Genomic DNA, 22,804 nt, shown 5'->3' with positions numbered 1-22,804 from the left:
TAATGCAGCATAAAGACATACACAGAAGTAATAAGTAGTATAAATCAAGTGAGCAGAGGCAGTGGTGAGGGGAGTCCGGGGTATGAGCCAAGAATGGAAATGAGCCTCAGGGTTTCACATGAGAGCATCCTTATTATGGTAAAGTGGGTACCCAGGTGCTCTTACTGCCTTTCCTGGTAGTGTGGTTAACAGCGTGTAGAGCAGCTCTCAGAGTCTTGGACAGGAGAACATACTGGTTGAGAAGGCTTAGGGTTTAAATTAGGGTTAGAGTTAGTCTATCTTGAACATCTCCCAGCAGGATGGGTAATGAAAGAGCACTCTTCCTCCACAGATTTCATGTCAGCATTTAGTCCTCTCTGCCATCCCTCACCTGCCCTCAGGTTTTCCCACTGTGACCCTGCCATCAGGTCACTTCCGCTGAGCTTTTCCTCTGATATTGTTTCCCATAGGAACAGGCTGTGCAACCAGAGGATCCCTTGTACTTTACCACTCTCAGGTCCAGGAGGTGACTTCTTCTAAAGAACATGTTGGCATCCTGACATTTGATTTGACAAATTTTCACTGGCTTCTAGACATAATATACTCTCTTTCTTCTTAAATAGTTATTATGGGTTAAATGGTGTCCCCCCAAAAAAGATATGTGGTAGTGAAGATGTGATTAGTGTGGATGCAGATGTGATTAGTCAAGTTAAAATGAGGTCATACTACAGTTGATCCAACCTGACTAGTGTATTTACAAGACCAGGATAAGAGACACAGACCCAGAAACACATGGGGAAGACCATGTGAAATCAGAGACAGAGATAAAAGTTACACAGCCACAAGCCAAACAAGGAAAGACACAGCCAGAAATTGAAAGAGGCAAAGAAGGACTCTTCCCTACAGTCTTCAGAAGAGCATGATTCAACCAATACCTTGATTATAGACATTTGGCCTCCAGAACTGTGAGAAAATGAATTTGTGTTGTTTTAAGCAACCAAGTTTGTGGTGCAGCACTCCATTGCAACTGATAGTGTGGCTAAGGGACACAGTGGTTGGAAACGTCAGAAAAGGTAGAAAGAGAACGTGTTGCCATGGATGGTAGGAATAGGGTCATAAATGTTACCATTTTGCTCTTGCTGTCTAAAATGAAGGTTCACTGAGGAATACCCTCAAACTTAATTAAAAAGATTCCAGTTGTGTTGTAGATCTCAAGATCAGAGACAGGGCAACATTTTATCCATCAGGGTTGCTCATGGTCTCCTAAAATGCCTGTCACCTCATCTGTAGAGTTTCCCTCACTCAACCCAGCACATACCCATAGGCTGGAACAGTCCTGCTGAGAGGGAGTGAGAGTTCAGGTCTTTTGCTTCTGCACAGAGCCTTATTAGAATCCTGAATATCCTCCAGGCATCTTATGCCTCTACTCTTGTTCCATACTGGTGGGCCCAGCTCTACATGTGCAGCTAGAGACACAGAGATGAGCAGGTGGCAGTCTCTCTTCTCCAGAGGCCAACAGACTATCCCCAGACACAGGCAGACACACAGATGGCTCAAGGAGAATGTCTGTCTCAGCTTACTAAAGAGGAGCAATTCAGTGGTAGAATAGTAGAGGAAAGGCCTACCTAACCAGCTCACAATGTCCTTCTGCATTTTGATGTCATAGGGATAAATTCTACACATCTCCAAACAGCTTTAACAGCCTATGGTGAAGTGGGAGAAGGAAAAGGAGAAAGAGAAAAGAGGAGTCAGGGAGGAAGGGTCAGCAAGGTAAGTACAAAGGGAGACAGAGGCAGGGAACTGCACACACTTCCCTCAGATAACAGGGTGGAGGCCCAGAGTCCTGCACTTGGCAAGGAGCAGGAATTGCCACAGGGCCCTTGATGGCTGATGCTATGTTGTGAGTAGGGCAACAGCCATAAAAATGTAATCCCCAGTCTCACAGAGATGTTGCAGTCAGAGCAAAGCATTCACAGTATAGGTACTAACATTTACAGTGACAGAGAGGGGTCCATTGCTGAGATCTCCCCCACTGTGGGCACTGGGTAACAGAAGGTATCTTCTACGTAGGCCTTCCCCAATGGACACCAGTCTCTGAGAGAGCATTCCTGGTGAGCAATAGAGACAGAATAGCCACATGTAGCTTCCCAGGCAACAGAAACATTACCACATCAATTGGGATCAGTACAGGAGGAAAATGCTGGTTATGTTTGATGGTGAGCAGCGAGACTGCAGAACATGAGACACTCCCTGAGGATGCCCAGGATTGCTGGAAAGAAATTTGCCATGGGTTGTACATCCCTCTGAATGCACTGGGACAGATTTAAAAAAAAAAAAAAAAAAAGATTACTGTTTTGTAGCTATTATCCTGACTCCCAAGATTCTGATCTGGGAAAATGTGGGGTCCACAAGCAATACAAATAAAGCACTTTGGCCAGGACAGATGTGACCTGGAATCTGAGCTCTCCAAGACCCTGACATCAGCAGGCCACAGAGAAAATATCTCCCCACTGCTTGCTGCAGCTGGCATCAAATAGCATAAAGCGACAGCCAGGCCCAAAGAATCAAAAACAAGAGCTGCAATTAAACAGTCCAGGGAATACAGACATTCTCCTTGAGGCAAGTCACAAGATACTCTATAACAGAATACGGCTGCTTAAATAAACCCATCTTCATTTCAAAATCTCCACTAGCAGAGAGAACCAATGTGAACCAATCAAGTTTAAAAAAAAAGAAAATTGTGTGTGTGTGCCTTGTTGCTTAAAACAACAATAACAAGGGATAAAAAGGCAAATTGCACTAAATGCTAGGGGATTACTAAGAGGGACCCTAGTTATATGAGATTTTGGTTACTAGGGAGAATGCACACAATTAGGAGACAATGAGAAAGCCCAGCATTCCTCAAGACAGGGAATCATAAACCGAAGGAGGCATTGCCCTTACTTGGCCTTAAATGACTTTACCAGACATAAAACATAATTTGCTGAACTGTGTTTGCAAATGTTTACATTTTTGTGACCCAATTGCTGTATGTTTCAGAATTATATACATTACCTATTATTACCTTTGGTAGAATTTTACTCTGAGTTTTATAAGACAATGTTTTACTTCTTTTTTAAAGAATAAATCAGTTCAAAGTACCTATCTAATTTTTCCTTGAGAGGTTCCAGAGAGTAATACTGCATCTAAATTTTTTAAACACTTGACTCTGAGTTTGAAACAATAATAGAATAAACCATATAGAACATGATATGTAGTATGTCTTGGGCCACCCCCCCCCCCAAGAAAAAAATTCCCTTAGCTAGAGAAATTCTGTATGAGCAAAGAATTATTCTGTTATTTGATGTCTTCAAGAGTTCTGTCTCCCCTTGGTATAACCTGACCTCACATAGCCTCTTTTATCAAAGGCTGATCCCCTCTGGTTGCAGAGAAGTGCTGTTTCTGGAATCTTGAACTCCTTTTCTGGCGCCTTGAACTCCTTTTCTGGCTATTATCCCAGAAGTATTGATCTTCTTTAGTCATCACCCTAGTCTAACTTCAGAATGGTGCCCAGACTGATCTCCTAAACCCAGATTTCATCATTTCTCTCCTGCTTACATCCTTGTGGCCTTTCCTTATCTCAGTGTCCTTAGGAAGGATAAAAGGATGGTCCTAACCTGGGGGGCTGCAGCTTCCACTTTCCATGAGTAAACTGGGAGCCAGTCTGGTAAAACAGCTTGTGCAAGGTCCATATCCAGGAAGTGGTGACAGATTCATTTCCAGAGAGACCTCTATCCCATGGAACTAGACTAGTTTTCATGATTTGAACTTTCTCTTTCAGAGTGTCTCTGTTTCCTTTAATGATAGCTAAAAGTTATTATTTGGGGGGTTTTTTTAGAAAAAACATGAATAGAATTCTATTTCTAGCATATTAATTATTTGAAAACTTCGAGCTGGAGGTGAAGACATGTAGCTAGTGATGGTGCTCAGAAAGCCACTCCAACTCATTCGAAAATAATTTGAACTGATTTCTCTGTTTCAATTTCTTCATCTGAAACTTTTTAATATTGTATTTGTTTTGCTTAATCCCAGCATATGCAGTGGATTTTCTTTTTTTTTTTTTCCTACAAGGCAGTATTTCCTAGATTGTGACTACCACACTGACCCCATCTCACTGAAGACCTCCAGTTATTGCCTTTTTATCTTCCAAGGATCTTGAGACCCTTAGCAATAGAAGAATTCTCTGACAGGCCTCCTTCTTCCATTATTTTGGGTGTTTTCTCTATAGACTATAGTTTGGAGTCTGATAATTCCTACAAAGATAGCAAAAGACCCATAACCCAAGCATTTCAAGATTTTGCTCTGGTGTTCAGAGCCAGCCATGGAATCATGCCAGATTCACTGGCCCTCTGTGTCTATATTGGTGGCCCTCTTACAGCTAGAGGCAACTGCTCCACAGGCAATCGAGTTATGTAACCTAGTGTCTCTTGATGTGGCCAAGATCCAGAAACACTCTGAGGATGGCTCAGCCCTGGCCCCTTGGAGGACTGGCCTTGGGGCCCGTTAGTCTGCAACCCCTGCCCTAAAGCACCTGCTCCACACCCTCACAGGAATGTGACTCCCATATCCCTCCTGGCTCAGCTCATGGGTAACATACCTATTTGTTCCTATCTTACCTGTATATAGGTATAGATCATTTTTATTTTTAGCCAAAACATTTTATTTTGTAATAGTTTTTGTGGGGTTTTTGTTGTTGTTGTTGTTGTTGTTATTTTGTTTTGTGTTGGTTTGGTTTTGCTTTTTAGGTATGGGGTCTCATTATGTTGCTGAAGCCTGGTCTTGAACTCCGGGGCTCAAGCTATCTTGCTGCCTTGACCTCCCAAAACTCTGGAATTAATAGGCATAAGCCACGGCACTCAGCCCCTGAAGGAACTTTTGAATAGAACTGTTTGATAACTCCATTAAAATTATAAAATCCATATGTCAGTCAATAAATATAATTTTCAAAATATTGTATAGCTGTAATTATTTTAGCGCCCCCTTTTCAGTCTCAAAAGTGTCCCAGTGTGGCACATTAAATACATGGTTGCTTTACTTGATGCTAGATCATCAGAAGAGGAGAGGCCCAAACCCATGTGAAGAGTGGTGTCCACCTTGCCTCTATTGTCACAGATCTCTGCATACAAAACCAACAGTCCTTGCAGGGAGCCCACAACAACCCAACACAGCCACCACATGAAAACCACATGGTGCACAGGCAAAAGGTGGTGAAATGGCCATTCTCATGTCCTCAGGGCCCTATCAACAGGACTCAGGAAGCCCCATGAACTTCTGAAGGCACAAGGAGCTGTGAGTCCAGCCTGGCTAGGTGTCCCAGGACCAAGGAGAGACTGACTCATTTGGAGGGTCTCCAGGCCCTGACCAGGCAAAAAAGACCAGTTCCCACAGTCTTAGGCACCAGCAGGGTAGCACCCGCACACAGGACAAAGGACAATGACAAAGGACAGGCAAGAGACAGGCCCAGGACTATGCAGGAGGCTCCAGGCATCCTACCCCATGTCAGAAAACACTCCCAGGATAGACACCCTCTCTGGGTAAGGAAGAAGGAAGGGAACACTCAAAAAGGGTGATTTGAGTGATAATGAACAAGGGCTTGAACTGGACTAGGACTTTTAGTGATTTTTCTCCTCTACCTTCTAGATCAGAGTAGTTATTTTTCTGGCACATCTGGGCATATGCATGTAATTTTCAACCCTACGACACTAGCAGTCCCTCTAAATGTATCTCTGTGTATATTTACAGATATATCTGTAACTTCTGAATTTGCGTCTTCTAAAGGAAATTAATCACGTAGCTCTTCTGAGAGGTACCAGGTTTAATCAGAGAATCTCTCCCAGCTGTCATTCAGGGAAGTTACGGGTGTGACAGTTCTGAGGGTCTGTGGGCAGTGAGATAGAGGGTGGGAGAGAGGGGGAAGGGACTCTCATGAGATTAAATATGGAAGACAAATGTGAAAAGAAGAGGTAAAAGAAACTGTGTCTATTGTCAGTCCTGTTGAATATTAACAAAGGCTTTTTTTTTTTAATTATATGCCTGCTTTCCCATTTAATGATATGCACAGGAAAGCAGGCATTGAGAAAATGATTTGAAATTTTTCCAGACACTGAGCAATAGGAGCTTTCAGGTCGGAGTCTATGGGCCCGGGTACCTTCAGGGATTATTTCACGTACTATGTTGGTTTTGTGCTGAGAGCACAAAAGATGCCTCCCATTCCAGCGTCTTCCAAGAGTTTAGAAACTTCAGATCCCACACATCACTGTCTCAAGTGTAAAATTATCATGCCCTACGCCCGATCTCACCCTCTCCCTCTCTCGCTCTCTCGCTCTGATGACAATGTGGGAAATACGAGACGTGTGATAATGTGTTTGGGGAATAAGGGGAAGGTGTTGGGAAAACAGAGAACATATTCCCTCAGAAACTATTTGAGTTCCACTAAGCAGAGAAATGTACAAACTCACTCCTAATTCACTCTGAAGTGGTGCATTTCAATTCCCTTGTAAAATACAGAAACACAAAACTGGAATGTGTGTCCCAGCAAGAGCCCTCTTTTGAGTGCGTAGGCCAAAGAGAGTACAAAGCTACCCAATAACTACACACTCTAAATCACAGTCCACAAAACACATAGTTCTTGCCTGCTGATTTTTTTTTCAAAAAGAAAAGGATTATTATGATTTACCCACAAAACAAAAATACTGTGAGAAGTTAAAAGGAAAAACAAAGCAGAAACAAATGTCTTTTCTCTAACTCAACTTTACTTCTACATCTCACTGAATTCACTTCCTTCTTCACCATCATCTAAGCTAACATAGCGTCAGCATTATCTTTGGCTCCTGCCTCTCCTTGACCCAATACCTGAGTATTCTGTCTGAACAGTCTTTCCTTCTACTCCTGTTGCCACTTCCTGAGCACAATCTCATTTGGATCTCACCCAGCTGTCTTCCTCTCTTTAGCCACCCTCCTCTTCAATCTAAGCCTCTCCCCAGGATAGTCTCCTCCCCCACTCTTTTTGTTTGTTTATTTGTTTGTTTTGCTTTTTTTTTTTTTTTTTAGAAACAGAGTCTTACTTTGTCACGTTCAATAGAGTACTGTGGAGTCACAGCTCACAGCAAACTCCAACTCCTGGGCTTGGGCAATTCTCTTGCCTCAGCCTCCCGAGTCGCTGGGAGTATAGGCGCCCGCCACAACGCCCAACTCTTTTTTTGTTGCAGTTTGGCCAGGGCCAGGTTCGAACCCGCCACCTTTGGTATATGGGGCTGGTGCCCCACTCACTGAGCCACAGGCACTGCCCTCCCTCCCTCACTCTTTCTGAGAACTGTCCCTGGGGCAGTCTTCCTCACCCTCAGCTCATTTGTGTCCCTCCTCAGCACTGAATCTTAAGTATTCACGGGCTTGTACTACAACCACCACAGAAGTTTATGATGGCCTCCATGACCTGCCTCTAATTAATTTCTCTGTGCTACTTGTTTTTTGCCCAATACCTTTTCTAATATCTCCTACTAGAATGACATCAGAAAATCAACAGAGTTATTAAAATACCTTCCAGGTCTTTGCACTAGAATGTTCCCTGCTTCACCTCGCCAGTCTGAAACAGAGACTTCTTGAAGTCTTACCCATATGGCAAATTCAGTACAAAGAAATTTCCTTCATGATCCTTTTCTGATTTCCCTGGCTGAAATGAATGTCCCCATAACCCCACACCCTCAGGTTTTCTGTACCTCCCAGTCTTAGCCCTTTCTGCCCTGTACTGCAGCCTCTGAACTCACTTACAAATTCTGCAAATCTTATAGGAGTCACCACATTAAAGGAAAGAAATTAAGAGTAGGCAACAGTAGTAATTACCACTGAAAAACTGGTTTTCAGTAGTTTTAGTAGGGTAGAGCTCTTGTGGACCAACAGGCTTCCAGATAACTGTGAGTTTAACTTTTTGTGTGCCAAAGATTTCAAATACTTTTCAATAGTTTAACTGGTTTTCCAAGCTCCCTTCCCTGGTGAAAAGAGCAGTCAGGGCTTCTACCCAGAGGAGACTGGGTGTCCCATTCCTCCATGCTTTGTACATGGTAGCCATCCTCTCCACCTAGAATGAAATGGTCCACTTTCTCCAGTTGCCAAACTTCCTTCCCTCCTGCTCACCTCCACCTCCCATGTGCTCAGGAAAATTGATTCACTACCTCTGTGTGGCAAGTAAATTTTCCAACCACTATTTTGGCACTTAGCACCTATCTTGCAATGTTACCATTTTTTTTTAGTATACACAAATACATTTCAGATTTCATACAGGTAGGGTCTGAGGTCATCTCTGTGCACAGAATAGTATCAGAGATTATCGGAGATGAGTACATGGCAGGTACATAGCAAATGCATTACATGAACGCATGATGCCTCATCACTACTGACAATCTCAAGATGTCATTGAGAGCTGTGTCCCACTTGCCTCTTTATGGTGTTTACACAGAACGGTATTCCTTTGTAGTCAATGTGTTTTTTCTCTTCCCTGGCAAATATCCTTTTTGTCTTTATCATTTAGGTTCTTTACCTGTGGGTGTAATCATTGTCCTTTTCCACTTTTTTTATTTTTCTTTTCCACTTTTAATGTCGAGTTTCTATTCTTTGCTATTTCCTGCATCTCATTCCGTTTATTATCTCCTTATCTTCCCTCCTTTTTGTTTTCAGGGGTTCTCAATGGTCTCTAGGCTGAACGTATTACTTCACTTGGCAAATTTCTTTATTTGGTTTCCCTGTCCATCATATGACAACTTTCTACAGGCAGAATTCAAACAGATCAAATCAGAATCAAAATGTTCTAGAAGTCTCTGTATCCATTCTACTCTTACTGCATCCACATTTACTCTAATTCTGCCTACTCACACCTGAGTGATTGCAAGGCCCTTCTCACATCTTAGTCTGCATCTAGTTACTCCCTGTTCTAAGGAGAACTGCATCTCAACACTAGGTTATGCTTCCTAAAACACTGGTTTCACTTTATTAATTCTATGTACAAGAGCCTTTGATTTCCCTTTGCTTACATCTGGCATTCAAGATGCTCACAGAAATCAAGATTCTGCCCATAACCCATCTTTCTCATTTTATCCCCCATTTGTCCACGCAAAACATTTAGTGGATTACTGTGGAAACTGACTTCAAGGTGTTCCTCCCAATAGCCACACTGGTATTCACATCCTGTGTACATTTGCCCCTGAGGTGTTCCTGTGACTCACCTTTGACCCACCATTGTGGGAGAATGAGGCTGCAGGACTTTGGAGTCCAGGTCATAGAAGACTTGCACTAACATAGGCGTCTCTTCCTGGGACCGCCCTGATTCTATACTCAGCCAAACCATAGCCTTCTCTCCTGGATCCCATGAACACAAGAAAACATCTCTTTGTAATGCTGGAGCTCGGAACAAAATGCAACTCAAGCCACCCTCTGATTCCCTGGGTAGCACAGGTTGAGCATTTGATTTGTATCCCAAATCTGAAATGCTTCAAAAGCTGAAAGTTCATGAGTGCCAATGAACACTGCAAAAAAAGTGCTTGTAGACCACATGGGCTCATTGAAGGGTTTAACAAAGAGCTAGAGCCCCGTGCATTTATAACAGAACAAGAAACCATGTCAGTTTGTGAAATCAGAAAGAGACTTCTAAGACAAAACCATTGGTAAAGGGGTGGGTAACTGTGGAGAAAACATTTTTAAACACCATCCAATAGAATATTTTGTCCTTCCTAAAGCACTCACTTCCTGGTCCCTCAACTGCTTCTTCTCAGCTAAAAAAATAAAATGCAATGTACAGTAACCTTCTAATCCAAACACAGGATTGTAGGTGGAGACTGAAAGCCTGTCAACACCTGTGGTTGCTGCGGTTTAACAGATGACACACGTGCTCTGGTGGCGCTACTGTGCTGTAAGTCACTTGTTCTAATGGTGCACACTCTTTACTAAGTGCTTATGTGGGAATAAGTATACAAAAATGACTAGTATTAGTACATAAGTTCAGAGACAAACAGCTCATCCATGTGAGTGGTTGAGAAAGTGAAACCTTTGTTTCCTGATGGTTCAATGTATATAAACTGTCTTGTGCTAAAGAATATTTTAAATATTATACAGAGGGGCCATAATGTTTATGACCACCCTGTATAAAATTACTTTCAGGCTCCAAAATTCCAGACACTTCTGGTCTTGAGCATTTTGAATAAAGGGTACTCAACCTGTACTACAGTTATCCTTCATTATCCAAGGGGAATTGGTTCCAGGAGCCCCCATGGATACCTTAATCTGTGGTAGCTCAAGTCTCTAATATAACATAAAGGAAGTATTTGCATATAACCTACACACATTTTCCAGTATACTTTAAATCACTTCTAGATTACTTATAACACCCAATACAATGTACATGCTATGAAATGGTTGTATTGCACTGGTTTTTGTTTGCTTTATTTTTGATTTTTTTTGCCAAATATTTTTGATCTGAGTTTGGTTGAATCCATTGATGCAGAATCCATGGATATGAAGGGTTGACAGATCGTACCTAAAAAGTCACTTCACTTTTCCAAGCCTCAGTTTCCTCACCTAGTTGGAATAAATTACTGAGGGCTCTCAGATTGCTGATCCATAAAATTAGCTCTTTCAAATGCCTCCTCCATCTTCAGATATTAATTGGCTTAATTCTCATTCCCTTTTCTGACTTGTGCTTGCAGTCAAGAGGAAATAACAAGAGATCTGATTTGTTAACCTATTCAAAACAACCAAAATGGACAAAATATACGAAACAAATGTGTTCTGGACACCCACCATCAGGCACCTATGGGTGATAAACCCTGAAAGACAGAAAACAACTAAAGTAGACCCATGATCATCCCACGTTACCACTTTGAGAGGATTTCCAAGTGAAAGCACAGGGACTAGAAAAGAACCCAGGCTTAGCCCCGCGGGCTACCTGAGCTAAGAAGATGAAGCTGAGAATTCAGGGAAAGCAACGAGTCTAGAACCACAAGGACAAAGTAAAAAAAAAAAAAAGAAAGAGCAAAAGACAAAGCCCAGCAATTTGCTAAGGATTCCCACTGAGTATTTAGCAGATACCAATCTGTACCCACATGTAAGAAAATTAGCTACCTACCTTATGCCTTACACAAAAATCAATTCCAGGTAAATAAAATAAATTCAAAAAGTAAAACCTTGAAGAACACTTAGAAGAAAATGGAAAAGAACATCTTTATCCTTTCAAAGTAGTTAATTTTTCTTAAACAAAACACACACACTAGTCATAAAGGAAAAGTTTTATAAATTGATGTACACTGAAATTAAACCTGTGTATCATAAAAGACAACATATAAAAAGTGACACTAACACAAGCTAGACACGGAGAGAACACATTTATAATCCATAAAATGGATGCAAAATTTTTACTCAGAGTACACAATAAATTTTTTTAAAATATAGCAGCCTAAAGGCCAGGCGCAGTGGCTCACAACTGTAATCCCAGCTCTCTGGGAGGCCAAGATGGGTGGATTACCTGAGCCTAGGAGTTCAAGGCCAGCCTGAGCAACTGTGAGACCCCGTCTCTAAAAATAGTTTGGCATTATGGCAGGCGTCTGTAGTCCTAGCCACATGGGAGGCTGAGGCATGAGGATCACTTGAGCCTCAGAGTTTGAGGTTACTTTGAGCTATGACACCATGGCACTATACTGAGGGCAACAAAGTAAGACTCTGTCAAAATATATATATATATACAGCAACCTAATAGCAAAAAATGAGTTGAAGATTTAGTCAATTTTAGGGGAAAAAACTCCAGCAAATATGTGTTCAAATTTATTAGGAAAATAAAAGCACAATGAAATATGCTTTCACACCTAGCTCATAGATGCATAGTCATTCATTTGTTCATCACAGATGGATATGGCTACTGCTATGTACAGTGCTCTGGTAGGCCCATGAAAACATTCAAGTAAACCACTATTATCTTACTTGCCTTCTCTACTAGAATGAGAGCTCAAAAAGGGCAGGCAGTGCTTCTTATTCTCCGCTGGATCTTCCACACACAGGTCAATCCCTGACATCAAGTAGGAAGCTGGTGCAGCTCCTGCTTAGAGGATGTCACAGTGCGAGGAGGGGAGGCAGGAAAGCAGCAAGTCCCGTGGCCCCAGGTATGCCCAGGAGTGTCCCCAGAGAGCTAGAGTTTGAAGGACATGTTCACCAGCACTCTGGTCAGACTCTTTCTATAAAGAGTCACATTCAAAATGAGCCTCAAAAAACGTTTTTCCTCCCACAGCTTTTTTCTCCTCAAATTAGCAAAGAATATTTACCATAACATAACACGCAACCAGTCTCAGATAACTAATTCCTTGATAGTAAATGGCTTTAGTTCCAAAATTCCAGGAAGGAGGACAAGGATGAGGAAGAGAAGAGAGGAGGAGGGAGAGAGTGCGAAGCCATGAACGGCATGCCCCCCCCCCACCTGCCTGCCATGCTACGGTGGCTGCACCATGAGCTACCGCCCCCTTCACTAACAGGATTCGGCTATTCTACGGCCTTGTTGACTCTGCTATTTCAGAAAACTCTTGCCCAAGAAATAAAAGTTGCAAATAACTTTATCATTAGCTCCAGATACTTCCTAAAAATCTGACTAAGTGAACAGCCAAATGTTCTCCTCGAACAACTGTTACTGGCATCCTTCAAAACTCTGGACTCCCATCAATTATAAACTATTGTATGCTAATATTTGCTCATACCCCATTAACACACACACACTCCTACCCCCCAATTTCTTTAACTCTCACTATCTCTTGGCTTTGAAAGGTCTTCTTAAAGCAGACTTCCTGATTTTACCGAACCCAGTCAATGCTCAGAGTTGGTAGAGGAAGTTCTCCCCATTACCACAGGGAGAATCAACTCAGCTTCGTCCTCCCAACAGGTTGTTTCAGTGGTATTTTGGGAGTGCCAGTATTTCATCTTTATCATTGCTAACATTCATTGAGCTCCAACTATATACCAGGCACTGCTAAATGGTTTACATACGTGATAATCACATCCCTCACACAAATAGAGTATTTTTAAACAAGCAATTAAATTATAGCAGGTACATTCAAACAAGATTTCAAAATACCTTTGAAAGCAGCAGCTTGTACTTTTCACCCTCCTTCTTCCTAAGGACTGTGGGAACCCAATGAATCCACGTCTAAGAGATTTCTGGGGAGATTTCCTTGGTGAGTTCGTCACCGGTTATCTGTGACTGCAGTGGCCTGGGCCTTCATAGTTCAGCTGCATTGAATTCAATTAAAAAAGTCCAACAACGGAAATAAATTGGCCTCTTATAATCTTAAAGGGAGGTGATCTTCTCACAGAAAATATTAGCTGATGAAATAAATAGAGAAGGCATTAGAAACATGAACAAAATAAAGTTAGGGAGTCTTTAAGGAAGAGAAATGCCTGCATTTTGCCTTCCACCTTCAAATAAAGAATAATAGATATTTCCTTGGCAACCTGAGAGAGGGAAACGGGGTGACCGAGCTTTCCAACTAAAATAACATCAACTATATATTGTAATTTCACTTTTGCAGCACCACACTTTTGCCTTTGTGGCACTGCCAGTAAAAATTCATTTTCAAGCCGCACACCTGAACAACTGCGCCTTCGCCTTAATTCACTTTTCCTGCTAAGAGCCGAGGGGAGAGGGAGCCTGTCTAAGAAGGATGGACGGCAGTGCACTCCATCGGAGGAGGCCGCATGCTAAATTAATCATGTTCCAGCTAGAATTTGCAATTCTTTGAGAGATGCTCAAGACGGTATGAAAAATTTAGAGGTAACAGGGAAAGAAGGAGAGAGGTTGTGAGGCAGAAAGCTTCAGAGGGCACTTTAAATGGGAAAGATGCATTATAGTTGCTCACGTGTGAACATGGCAGCTTGCCTTACCCACAACGCAATAAATAAGGACTGTGTTCCCATGGAGGTCTCCAGCTGTCATCCTGGAACATAGAAATTTCCGATTCGAAGGGCGCTTTCAGTGATTAGTATAAACATGACTCTCATCCGTCTTACATTAGTACTGATTGGTCAGAACCACATCCAAGGATTAGTGTCAGCACAGAACGACAAGCTCTGCCTAAGGGGACATCAGCACCACTGCCGAGATGAATTTGGGGAGTTTTTGATGACTAATATTTGAATATTTATCTTTTGCTTCTGTTTCTGCTATTATCAAACTAGTTTTACTTTTGGATTCTGAAGATACGCTCTCGGCATAGTGGGCTTTGCCTTTGGTCTTCTGGGTGACTGTAGCCAAATATGGTCTCTTTTATAGTTACTTGTTCTCAAAAATCAAACAATAATCCTGATCCATTATAAATGAAAGCCAGGAGGTATTTTGTTTTTTATTTTAGAACAAATGCTTTATCAAGAAGGACCTCTCATATTTAAACTTTTTAAAAAGAGCCAGGCAGGGTGGCCTATGCCTATTGGAAGGCCAAAGTAGAAGGATCACTTGAGGCCAGGAGTTCAAGACCAGCCTGGGCAAAATAGTGAGACTCCACCTCCACCAAATCTTAAAAGTTAACCAAGCATGGTGGCTGGTGATTCTACTCTCAGCTACTGAAGAGCTGAGGCAAGGGGATTGCTTGAGCAATATTATTGTACCATTGCATTCCAGCCTGGACAACAGAGCGAGATTTCATCTCAAAAAAAAATAAATAAATAAATAAGAAGAAAAAGAATAGAAATTGTAATGCCGTAAGTAAAATCTAAAATAACAAAAACTTTATCCAGAAGGAAATGCCATTTAGTGCAATATCGTATGACAGACACAAGTTTAAAAACAAAGCTGTCGTTTTTTCCCAGACACGTAGGTAATAGATTCCTGGAAATATTCTACCTGGATCACATCTTGTTCTCAATTCCAGCCACATATTTCCTACTGATACTGCAATTTCCTTTCTCATGGTAGAAAATGTCTTTCCTGATGATGGTAGAGGAGGAGAGGACAGCAAACTTCATAAATTTTGAAGGCCTTCCCCTGCAGGCGCACATTGTCACCCTGACTGGTTTGGATAGTGACAGGAATGCTATGGTCAAGCCCTTGCTCGGCTCACAGAGCCTCTGGCTGCCCATGCCTTCTAATGCTTTTCCTCTCTCTTACTCCACAATTCCAACTCAGCTCTCCTTCATTCTCCAAATCCCACGTGGGATTTCCTGTCCCAAATCCCATGCTCTTACCTCATGCCTTAAACCAGCAGCTAAAAACTCATTCCTAATAAGCTGCTCACCCTGACTGCTGAGGAGGCTGCAACACAATTCAGGCCACTCTCAGAAGCTCGAAGATCCCTTGCTTGTGAAGAGACATTTTCTCTTACCGTGACAGCAGTTAACATGGTACGGCTTGCTGGTTCGTTATGTTACTGCCATCCAAACAACTTACTTTGGAACTCTCTTTTCCATGCCCCCCTTTCTGCCGGGCAAAAAGGAAGCAAGAAAGAGCTTTCACTCCTCAAGAGATGTGCATGCAGATGTTGAGCTTCTCCTAACCAGCTCATCTGAGAGTCACAGGTGGCCACCAGCAGCCCTCAAAACTATCTGAATGAGAAAAAGGTTCTGAGCCTTTTCTGGCTCTGGGCTTTCTTTCAGTTCCTCCAATGCACCATCCCCCTCAACCTTCATACAAGCCGTCGTTCCATCTTCCTAGGATGGACTTGGAAGGTCTAACTTGGTCTCAACATGGACTTTATCATTCAGGAAGACCATTACTAAGGCCCACTCCAACCACTGAATTAGTCCCCTGTGTTAAATGCTCCTCTAGCACGTGGTACTTCTACCTGTAAGACAGCCAGCACAATTCCTCCAGCTCCGCAACGCTCACTGTCACTCTTCCACGCTATCTGACGGAACAGACCACTGGGCCTGCCGGGTCGGTATTGTTCTGCCAGTGGATAGCAAATGTTTATGAAATGAATAAATAATGCAAGAACAGCATTTGATTCTTTCTTACGTATGCCATAATATTTAGCAGAGTAACTAAAGCATAATCAGCACTCAATAAAATGCTTATGGATTAAACGCAGGAATGAGAATCCTCCGGATGTCAGCTGAATTCAGCACTACCCCAAATCAACTGGGAAAATCCTTCCTACCGTGGTTCTTTCCTGATCTCTCAGTGGGCTTCTTGCTTTGCTACTTGGCTCAGATAAAAGCTAGAAAGAACAGCACTACAGGAGGGGTGGGGGGGAAGTAATATGGAAGGGAGATTAAACTGGCACAATCAAAAGTAATATTCTTCTCTTTTTTTTCAACTCCTACTGTTAAATACCACCCCTTCCCCTAGAGGAAAAGATCACTGGAAGCACACCCATAAAAAAGTCACTCCTATGTGTTTTTTGTGAGAAGTATACTATTTAAATTCTCACCCATGAATATGTAACTAATATTGACTAATGAAAAGCGTAAAAGGAAGCAAGCTAAGACCTTTTAAAGCATATTCATCGAAATTAAGGTCATATGTAAGAAATTGGTTGAAAAAATTTTTTCTGAGCCACGTCCAGAACTCCAGAGGGTATATTAAATAATGGAAATGGAAACCGCTGGGAGTTGGTGCTGGTTAGTATGTTGGCACAGTATAGAGCTCCCTGTGCGGTTTGAAAAATTAAGGAATTTTTTCCTTCTTCCTTTATCTAGTAGCCTCTAAAATTAAAACAGTTTTCTTTTCTTTGTGTAGTAATACAAGCTAACCAAATTAGGCTCTAATATCTTCCTTCAATGACTTGGAGAGTCATGCAAATGCTTGTTTGGGGAGTTGCCTATGCAGAAACAGAAAGAAAAGACCATATCAGGAGGATTTAAAAAGGAAAAAAAAAAGGAGGGAGCGAGATAAAACAAAGAATTCTAAGGATTGTCACAATCTGATCTGCATAAATAAAAGATAATGGCTTCAGTGAGCTGGCCAACCTTTCTGCGGAGCGATCGGTCTATGGAGAGTCATGTCTGAGAGGCTGCAGGTCATTATGGCAGGATAAAGCCCATTTCTCATTTGTATTAAAGGATCTTGCCTGTTAAGGGCTTGATTCGGATCTTAGACATAAATGCACACAGGGCTGCACACCTTGTTAAGTCAATTGCTACATCCACGTTCTCTCCCTCACACACATGCAGATTTTATCACTCACACATCCACCATTATCCCTAATGCTCTCCTCTTGACTTAGAAAGGATAACATTTAGGTAGATCAGAAGTGCTCAAATTGAGAGAACTGAATCACAAAAGTTTCTCTTGACGTACAAATTATTTTCCAATTTTGTGTAGAAAGCACAAATTTCCTTCCCTTGAAACAGGGCTTGCTACATCAAGAGAAGAAGGTGAAACTGTTTCCATTTTTGTTTTCCATATTTGATTCACTTCATTGTCTGGTTGCGGGCAAGTGGATTGTTTCTAGTCAGCATCTGGAGACCTAAACAATGGAAAGTCCATATTAAAAATATATATATATTTAGACAATAGAGTAAACAAAGCCTGACTACAAAAATGGATAAATGTGGACTAGGAAACCAAGCAAAGTCCAGGAGACACCTTAGGTGTGAAGAGGAGCTATAGGTATATATGAAAGGCCCCCTTGCCTGGCCTCACAGTGGCTGCAGCTTTAGTGAGATCCCCAGTTTACAGATCTGCAGTTTGGGAAATCCGGTGTGTCACTTCACCCAGGCATAAGCAGGCCCTGCTGTATTGATTCACATCAACAACAATACAAAAAGCTTATCTGGATATGAATTCCCCAGTAAGAAAGGCAAACAACGACTTCATAAGATAATAATAATATGAGATAGTAGGAATATTCTGGATGGAAGATTGGGGCTCCATTCCTGGCCTGCTCAATTTCCACCTATGGGACTCTGTGAGTCTCTTGACGTCTCTGGTTCTCTGTTTTCCTTATATTAACTAACAGAGAAGTATAAAGAGTTAATATAATCAATGAGAAAATGGTTTAATAGATAAGTGGTCGGGTGGTGCCTGTGGCTCAGTGGGTAGGGCGCTGGCCCCATATACTGAGGGTGGTGGGTTTAAACATGGCCCCAGTCAAACTGCAACAAAAAATAGCCAGGCATTGTGGCGGGCACCTGTAGTCCCAGCTACTTGGAAGGCTGAGGCAAGAGAATTGCCTGAGCCCAGAAATTGGAGGTTGCTGTGAGCTGTGACACCACAGTACTCTACCAAGGGTGAGAAAGTGAGACTCTGTCTCCAAAAAAAAAAAAATAGATAAGTGGGCAAGGACAGGAATAAAGGCAGTATGGTTCTGTGGTTTTCAAGCAAAAGTGTGGGCAACCTGGGAGTCTTAGCTGTACCACCCACAGGAAACTTGTACCAAGAGGTTCTCTAGCACAGATGTTGGGATGATCTAAAAACAACATAGGAAAAAAAAAGGCTCGTTTTGCAGACTGTGGCCAAATCTCTGACCTGAGACCTGAAAGAGATAATTGACTTATTTTATGGGAAAGTACTGCCTAGAACAATGCTTAGTGGGAATGCTACTGGCCTTTAGGAAAGTTTTTGGAAATTGGGTTGGAGTTAATTGTCACAATGATCAGGGTCACTAGTGGCAGTCAGTTGGCAGAAGGCAATTGTTATATGTCTTACAGTGCACAAGACAGTCCTGCACAAGACAGTCCTACACAAGGACGAATTGTTCCAATCCTCACAAACCTTTGATACGTTGTCACACTAATGAAGGTATATTTATAATTACAGTAGAACCTCCACACTGACCACCTTCTTAACTGGACCTAATTTTCATAGACTGTACATGCTGTGCCCATATGTATCAGTTCAGTAGGCCTAGTTCCTCATGTTGACCACCTCCACATGTTGGTCAGTTTCTGACCATCCCTTGGGTGGTCAACTTACAAAGGTTCTACTATATTTGGTTTTGTTTCACATGTAAACACATAGTATTACTTGCATCAACAACCAAAACAAAACAAAACAAAATGCATAGTATTATTGCTTTTCCAGGATGGCAACTGAAAAGCCAATCAAGGGAATATCACACCTTATATTCTGACCTTTGTCAAAGTGTTCACAGTTTTGGAAAATCAGACCATTCGTTACATTTTTGTCAACAATGGGACAGTGACACCAGTCGGCATTCATGGCTGTGGGACTCATGGCTCTACGTATGTGGCAAATATTTTTTTAGAATAAATGCCTTTCCTTTTATTTCTCCCTTATGATAAAGCTAGGGAATTGTTTAATGCTTGCAATTAGGAGGTATTACAAAATATTTGTAGATAAAAAGGGAGTTTAAGTATGACAACGTTTAGAACACTGATCTAGGGCAAAGACAATCTCTGTGGCACAAAAAAAAACTGAAGGGGAGTTCTCAATAGTCAGGATGAGAAGAATGGGAGGGGAAGATGAAGATTGGACGGGAAAGAGTGGGAGGAGAGGCATGTCTGGCTCCTGAAGACCTGATGAGAATGTGGTCATCCCAGAGAGATGGAGGTGGAGCTGAAGCAGCGGCCTCTACACTTACTTCCCATTTGGAACCCTGGGAAGATGCCACTTTTCATTATACCCCCACTCCCATCATGGTGGTCACAGTAGAAGAGACATGGAGGTGGGGCAATGACAGATCAAAAAAGGGTGAGATTCCCTTGTTTCCATGTGGAAGGTGTGGAAGGTTTTGAGACATTTAAAAGTCAAAGAGACAGACAGTCAACCACAGATGGCTGTGTTGAGAGTTAGGTGACCCTGAAGCAGAGGGTGTGGGTAGATGGTCAAACCAGGGAAGGATGGAGTCTGTGACTAAGATCTGCCTACTGTAACCCAGGAGCAGTTAAAGAACTTATTCATTGTACAGGGAGATCACCTAAGAATCGCAGACATGGTAGCCTAATCATTTGTAACCCGAGGGTTACAGTAGGCAGACCTTAGTCACAGACTCCTGTAGGAGGAAGCCCTGATGGAGCCAAGAGAACAGAGCCCAGCAGCACATAAACAAAGAACATCTCCAAACGGCCAGTGCTCAGATGCAAGACCCCACTGTCACAAGGTCACTATTCCGCTATAACCTAGAAGTCATCCTGCAAAGGGGAACAAGGAATAGAGACCATGTGAAAGCCTCAGCCATCACCTAGAAGCTATGGCATTAACCTATAAGAACCAATGCCACACTGGAGAGAGGGGGACACTTTGACCACATTTCAGTCTTTATTGAGACTTTATCAGACTGCCCAAACCTTCCACCCTTACTTGGCCTGACACTATCCAGCAAAGTGAAAAATAAAGAAGAAACTATTCCAGGACATGGTTCCCTAAGTATTTCCCTTTTGTCCTTCACTTCAGTATGCAGTTCGTTCCATGTGCATCAAAAGAAATTAGTCATTGTGCAGGGAGATCACCTAACAATCGCACACATGGTAACCTAATCGCTTGTACTCTCATATTCATCTGATATTTAAAATAATAAAAATAAATAAAAACATGGGCAGCTTCCTTTAAAAAAAAAAAAAAAAGGAAATTAGTCATCGTGAACTCAGACTGTGTAAAGCAGAACTGAAGTCCAGTATACAGTAGGCAGCATTACTTTTATCACCAAGTGAGACTATTAAAATAAAAACAAGAATACCGATGCCATCTACTGGCAAGGCCAGAAACAGCAAGGCCTCTAACAAATCCTCAGTAAGTTTAAATGGGGATAAGAGGGAATGGAAATAGTTTTTTTATTATTTTGTTATGAAACAATGATAACAGCTGGAGGGTGGAGAGTAACATATGAGTAGTATTAAAAAATTGATCACAAATAAACCCTTTTTTAACTAGTAAATCTTTCGCCTTCATATCTCAATGTTGTGTTTGCTACTAAGAACTCCATCTGGACACAAAACATGCAAACGTAGTGGCACACAAAAAAGTTTGGTTCATTTTACTGATTGATCAAGCTGTTTTCAAAGCAATATAATCTTGCTCTTACTCAGTCTTTTTTTTTTAATGTATTTGTAGGTTTGCCTCTGTAGACTACATGATAGGGCATGTGAATACTTGGCTATTTCCATTTTCTGTATGTCAAAATGGAATTGAATTTTTCACATATTTTTATGAAAGGAAAACCAGAGACTGTTAAATTGTATTTGTCAATATTGCTTACCATTTATGCGATAATTAGTATGAATTTTCCTCAGTTGGCTGGTAATAATTCAAATTTTTTTGACTTTTTCAATTAAAGCATTTATTTCTAATTATTTATTTATTGTTTGAAAATCCTATTTAAATCACAATATTTTATTAGGTTCTCAATAATAATTCATTGAAATGTCCACAGCATCAAGGCTCATTTTATTGCATATAAATATCTCACTGTTTCACTACCATTTGTTGAAAAGATTATCATTTCCCCATTAAATTGCCTTGGCACATTGGTAAAAAAACCAATTGACCAAATGTCTGTGAGTTAATTTCTGGAATTTATATTCTGTTTCATTAATCTATTTATCTATCTATACACGATTCCACAATCTTTTGAATAATATATCTTTAGAGTGAGCCTTAATATCAGTGTAAGTGATTCAAATTTGTTCTTTTTAAAGTTGTCTTGGCTATTTGGATACTTTCCTTTACACATAAATTTTTTAAATGAACTTGTAAATTTCTACCAAAAAAGACTGCTGGGATTTTAATTGGGATTGAGTTGAATTTATAAATCAATTTGTAGAGAACTGATACTTTTATAATATTGAGTCATCTGATCCATTAACACAGTATAGCTTTCCACTTATTTAGGTCTTTGGGCTTAGCAAAGATTGCTGAAATATGACACACAAAACAGAACAAACTATAAGATAAAATAATAAAAATTGGGATTCTTCAAAATTAAAATTTTACTCTACAAAAGGCACTAAAGGACACTCCTCTAACTGGGAAAAATATTTGCAAAGCGTATGCAAATATTTACATGCGTATGAAAAAAAGACTTGTATGCAAAATATATAAAGAACTCTTAAAATTGAATTAGAAGAAAACTCATTTTTAAATTGGGCAAACTTTCTGAATAGATAATGGAATAAAGAAAATATACAGATGATGAGCACATCAAAATTTGTCCAATATCATTAGTCACTAGGAAAATGCACATTAAAACCCCAGTAGCCTGGCACAGTGGCTCACACCTGTAATCCTAGCACTTTGGGAAGCATAAGACTCCAAACTAAATGTTCTGTCACTTGTTTTCTCAATTCTCAAAACATCCCTGATGTGTGCATTTTTAGCCTCATTTTCTGAATAAGAAAACTGACATTCAGCAATGCATTTGAGGCAAAGGATTGCAGTCTTCCAAATTCAAGTTCAGTGCCATTTCTACTGTTCAGGGATACGAAGGCTTGGATGGAAGCACACAACAAACAATGTGAGGGCATCATGCTAGACGCCTGGGGCTGGGAAAACAAAGAAGGCCCATGGGAAAGGTCACAGAGACCAATTCACCTGTTTTATGGCAGGATGAAGAATCTTGTGAAGTCAAAGCTTAGAATACAGAAGCCTGGTAGTTGTCTAGGACAGGTAACTGAGAACTTCAAGTCGAACTTCACTCCTCCCCCTATGCTACTGAATTAGTCTCCCTCTAAACAATAATCCAGTCAAAACCCTACTCCATCTCCAATACTACCACTCTCTCCAAGCCACCACCTTCCTCCTGAATAATGGTTATCTCCAACTGGCCTCCCTGCTCTACCTTTGACCTCTCTGTCTCTTCTCCCATCAACAAGCAAAAGGAATCTTTTTTTCCTTCAACATTTTATTTTTTTTTTTTTGAGACAGAGCCTCAAGCTG

The sequence above is a fragment of the Otolemur garnettii genome, unplaced genomic scaffold, assembly GCF_000181295.1.
Source record: "Otolemur garnettii isolate 467f Iridium unplaced genomic scaffold, OtoGar3 scaffold00036, whole genome shotgun sequence".
In the NCBI taxonomy this organism is placed as follows: domain Eukaryota; kingdom Metazoa; phylum Chordata; class Mammalia; order Primates; family Galagidae; genus Otolemur; species Otolemur garnettii.
Note: the sequence above shows the minus strand (reverse complement) of the source record.